The sequence below is a fragment of the Micrasema longulum genome, unplaced genomic scaffold, assembly GCF_059751315.1.
Source record: "Micrasema longulum isolate JH-2025_06_02 unplaced genomic scaffold, ASM5975131v1 h1tg001620l, whole genome shotgun sequence".
Lineage (NCBI taxonomy): Eukaryota > Metazoa > Arthropoda > Insecta > Trichoptera > Brachycentridae > Micrasema > Micrasema longulum.
Genome location: NW_028278801.1, coordinates 81,961 through 87,960, shown reverse-complemented (window position 1 = coordinate 87,960; position 6,000 = coordinate 81,961).

Sequence of the window (6,000 nt, the reverse complement as noted above, 5' to 3'; positions counted from 1 at the left end):
GCACATGTCTGTTACAGGGTAAACATAAAAGCACTAAATTTATTGCAACAGAGAGGGAAAACATTTTTGAGAAGGGAATATGCAAGTCTAGGCATTTACACAGCTTATAACCTATCATTGGCTGGTTTAAGTGGCCACTTAACACACTGTGTAACATTCACCATTCTGCCTATGTTTAAACATTCACATTTCTTCAACTCTTCTATCTGTTGACTTATGAAGTAAAAGAGCTGAAACTTTAATTATGTGGGTGAGATATTGTCGATAATAAAAGCATTTTAAAATCAAATCAAACTTAGATAGTTTTTTATATGGAATCGAAGTATTTAACACAATTTTATAATGGAAACATTTCAAACAGAACTACTTACAGCTTTTTTAATAAGGAATACAAATAGAATGATTTAATATATATATTAAATAACTAATATTTGTTTTTATAACGTGTTTGATTGAATGCAGCATACTTTATAGATAATCCTTTTTATATTATTAATATTTAAAGCATTAACTTTGTGGTCAAAAATCTTACAAAATTTTATTAAATATTTGTATATAACCACTTACCGACTTTTCTATGTCTACCGGTTTCGAGATACAAATATTTAATAATCCATTTTATGAAATAAGAAAAAGTTATATACAAATATTCAATAATCCTTTTTATGCTAAATCACATTATTGTAGTTGGATCAAATATTCTAATTTATAATTAAAACAATAGATTTGAATTCTGTAAAAATGTTATTGTTTACATCATGGAAGTATAATTTCCCGCCTAATGTAAATGTGCTTAAATGCACAAAAATTATGCTAAAAAAATGTAGTTGGCTATGCTAGCAGAAAAATATCATTATGAGGAAACATAGACATCTTAATCAATAATGAGTAACTTACTTGTTTTGTTCTAAAGAACTTAAAAGTTGCGGCATATTTTCTGTATTAAAAAAGGTAATTTTTATTTCGATGTAATTTTGTGTTTCTATGAAAATGTTTTTTTTTTTTAGTAAATAAGGGTGAATCAAATATAAACCGGAATCATTTTTTAATGGTTTATTGAAAAAAGAGAAAAAAATTCAAGCACTGAAAATTATTTTTCTACAAAATTTGCCGATGTTTCTTTCATGGCGCCAAACAAGTGATAATCACGGGGCGACAGGTCCGGACTATAGGGAGGGTGTTCCAGTGTAGCCCAGAACAACTCTTTAAGTTTTTAAATTTATTTCAACAGAGAGGGAAAACATTGTTGAGAAGGGAATATGGAAGTCTAGGCTATTTACAAGGCATATGACCTGTCATTGGCTGGTTTAAGTGGCCACTTTACACACTGTAACATTCACCATTATGCCCACGTTTAAACATCCACATTTCCTCAACTCTTCCATCTGTTGACTTTTGTGAAGTAAAGGAACTGAAACATTTATTATGTGGGTGAGATTCACCCGGCTGAACCAAATCACCTACTAGGCAACGCCTGAAAACAATTTTCCAATTTTTATACTTCTTCTTTTACCAGTTAAGTTTTTGCTGAGTAAGGGCAGCTGTATGGGGCCAGGCATTGTCGTGGACCATGATAACGTTTTTATCGGAAAGTTGCGCCTTTTCCAACGATATGCCTGTTTTGTCTTGTATAGAAGTTGGCTGTAATACTCAGCATTTACAGTTTAATGTTTTTGAAGAAAATCGATGTGTGTGACTCCTTTAAAGTCGAAAAATGTGGTCGCCGAGTCCTTTCCAGCTGAGAGCCGAGTTGTTGCTTTGACAGACGCCGATTCCTCCTGTTATAGCAATTTCATGCTTGTATATTTCAATTCAGGGGTGTAATGATGCACCCATGTTTCATCACAAGTCACTATATGGTGCAAAAAATCTTTTCCTTCAGCCCCATAATGGCTCAAAAGCCATTCGCACACTGCCAAGCGATTCCGTTTCTGTTCTTCGGTGAGAAGAGGAACCCATCTTACAGACACTTTCCGAAACCCAAGGTTGTCATTAATGGTCGCCTTAGCACTTCCAAAACTGATTCCTAATTCAGAAGCAATTTTAGGTTTTGTTAATCGTCAGTCGTCCTCAAGAAGTCAGCTAACAGCGAGAATGTTCTTTTCTGTCACACTAATTCTCGGTCTGCGGTGGTGACTTTCATTTTTGACAGCTTCTCGCCCTTCCGAAAATTGTCGGTGCCATGAATACACTTGTGTCTTTTTATGTGTCTCCAACCCCAAACTGTGCCTCAAGTCTAAAAATTTCAGATGGTTTCACCCCCTCACGGGCAAGAAACTTAACTATAATGCTGAATAATATAACGGACGAAGGCACCGCCGTCTCATCCATCGCGATAGCTACTGAGCCTGTGGTACCATGCTGCACTCTAGTGGCGATAACTGAACTAGACTATCACACAATCTCCCACCAGGATCAGCACCTACCTTCGTTCACTTCACTGCCAGTTAGAAACAAATTCCGGTTTTTGATTCACCCTCGCAATTTGATTGCCTGGTAATCTGGAGGAATCGTAATTTATGCTCTTAGAAATGGGAAAATTGATCATTGATTCTGTTTAATTACTTTAATGCAGGTCCAATCACCATTGTTGCAAAGTCCAAGAACAATGGTGCATGATACCAACTTTGAATGGTTATGTGAACATCTGTTAGGGATATTCCACCTTTCCTGCGTTCTGCTTCAAGACTATGGCCTTGTAAGCTGAAAAACGGACATTGAAATGCATTCTGTAAAGAGATATTATTGCATGGACAAAAGCAATAGTCCCTTATTAATTTGTGACGATCACCGACTATTTTAAACAGTAACCATTTAATTTTTTTACAAAATTACATTAGGGCTTATCTAAGACTGGCCAGTGCTTAAGGATCTCTTTAATATCTATTAAACATAATACTTAATTCTGTTATATTGATATATTGAACTAATACGTATTTTCAGTTATGAATTAATATTCCTTAGTTTAATAGTCATCATCATAATCATTCCCTTTCCACACCTAATGGTGCACAGGGCATTAGTGCACCAATCGCAGCGTGTCTTGATCATTTTTGTTACATAAAGATAAGAGATGATCAGTCTAGGGACTATGAAATATTCTAGTGTGAAAACACCCTTTTAAATAAATACTTCATATCAACCATGTTGGGAACCGATATATATATATATAGTTTAATAGTAATATGATTTAAACCGAATTCTGATACTGCGGTTGCAACCATTTCTACTAAATGTCACAAAGGTGTGTAATGTAGTAATTTTGTATTTCTTCCCTAATATTCGAGAAATTAAATGTATAATAATTCTGTGGCTGGGATCTAAAAGGACCGATGTAATCTAAATTTTGAAGAAGTCATTTTTCAGTCATGAAGCGTGATAATGAACTGTTTGACATGTTTAATTGACATGGGCCCTTTTAGATCCATGACACAGAATTAGATACTCAATTTTTTTGTATGGATTCAATGTTCAAAATTGAAAAAAAACTATCTCAAGTTATGATTATTTTGTTAAAATATCAAAAATTTTCAAGTAGCAAATCAAATGGATCTATGCATTAATTAATTTTACATAAATTTGATTGGGAAATGAAAGATCATTATAATCATGATTGTCATTTTTCTAGAGATTTGATAAATTTTTTTATTGCCAAAGTAATTTTGCTCAGATAAGGTGCTCATATATGTATTGAATCACTTAGTATGTAAAAATAATTGGGCATAATTCTGACATAATTATCACAATGTAAAACTGTTACTACACAAAATTCTATGTATATTATATAATTATTTAAAACAAGCAAATCCCGATAAGTTAACACAAACTTTTATGTATCTAGGTGATTTTTTAAGACATTTTCCTTCGCACTTCAATGTAGAAGTTATTACTTTTGTTGTGGAAACACAAATATGTATCTACATTTGAATGCCAGCAATTTGTGTTCCAATTCGAGGTTCATTTTCAGAGATCCAAACTTCCAACAGTTAAAAATAGATCACAAAAATATGTGTGAGATCCCTTTAAAAAAATCATTCACAATAAACCGATGATTACATATTAATGAAATTGTTTAGTTAGTTAAAATTTACCAATGCCTATTAATAGTAAACAATTCGTTGAAAGTAGACCAATTTTATGTATTTTTTTATTAAAATGAATCAAATGTGCCGTACTTAAATTTTGCTGGAATTGACCAACCATCTTACAAGCGTACATTTTTTAAATATTTTTGATCAACTATAAGATACATGATCTAAAATATAATGCTTCTGTGAAAAGCATAAAATAAATTTTAAATGTGTAGTTTTTTTACTCTAATATTTTTTATTATTATTCTTCCGTCACTGTTAACTAGTATTTATGAAGCATAACATTCAGTCAACACTTATTTGATTATGTATATATTGCAACACCCAAAAAAATATATAATAAAAAGATGGGGTGCAAGTTTGTCAATTTATTTAAAGAAAATGTCTAGATTGAAATATTTTAAAATCAATAAATAAACCGGCAGGACTGATTATGTTAAGTAGAGCTTTGTGTAACTTTGTACAAATACTGCTGTACAATAAGGAACTCAACATCCAGTTATGTTACATCTGATGTCTTTTTAAGGCTTTTAATTGTAACATTTTTTTATTAAACACTTTTACCAGATTTTTGTTGTTTATTTTATATCATTCGCAAATGTAACTAGGTAAAACAATTAATTCATGTATTATTTTTTAAGTATGTAATTTTACACGAGTAGCTATTATTATTCAATATATAATTTAAAATATTCAAAATTCCATCCGACCCTCTCCCTGGTATCATTCCTATAAATTGTCAAAAAGAATCGTCTCCAATATTGTCAGACTGAGGATTGGCAGTGTGAATAAACATTTGTTTTAAATCAGGATAGTGGCAGTCCTCAGTGTGAGTGTCGGCTTGACGAGGAATGCATAGACCACGTATTATTCGGATGCCCCATTCGTGATGCATATCCTTTGTATAGGAAACTAAACCTCCCCCTTCCCATAAATTCATCCCATATCCTGTCAATCTTGTCCCCTGAAGTGGTTTTGCACTTATCCAAATTTATTATTCTAAATTATGTAAATTTTAAACAATATTATTCTCAATACGGCACAAATCATCTTTTTAAGAATGGGTTGCCTTAAGATACATAAATAAAATATATAAAAAAACCCTAAATTTATGGATCTTATGCAATGAAATCTATTCTAAAACAAAAATATATTTTACAAATTTATTTAAACTATTTCAAACTGTAAATTTCCCATAGACTGCATCAATTTGCTTAGTAGAAATAATATATTTTAGATAGAAGTCCCCAAACTTGTTCCGATTGTTTCTGTTTTGGGTAAACCCCCTGTTTTTCTAATATGATTTATTTACAAATTCATTAACTTTATATGTGAATTTGAAGCTGACACAGATTATTGATGAACTGGTTCATCAAAGATGGACTTCAGCTTTGTTAAATGTTGTGCATATTATCACAAACTTCATTGAACTTTCTCACCCATCTCCTTATCATTAAATCACTTATCGCCTGTTCTCCGAATACCTCACAGATCTGTTAATGAATATGGACTGGTTTAATGTTATTCGCATTAAGAAAACAAATTACAGACTTTGTCTCACAAGCGGCGGGATTTTAAATTTTATTCGGCATTTGAAACAAGCACCACAATGCGTACACAGACTCCACTATCTCATGATGGCGCTAAATCCTTCTCAATAGATCAGAATAAGTATCACGCTTGTGCGAAATCGCAGTGCTGCGATGGCAAGAAATACAAATAGAACTATCTCGATATACCACTTAATTAAGAAATTCATAAGTCTATAGTATTATGCAAGTACCAATATGAGTACTATCTGTTAGGTTGATTATTAAATTTACGGGAAGCTAAAGTTTTGGTGACGGCCTGCCTAAGTGGATCTGCTCTCGTGGACCCCTATTTACATCTCATGCACCCCCAAATTTGT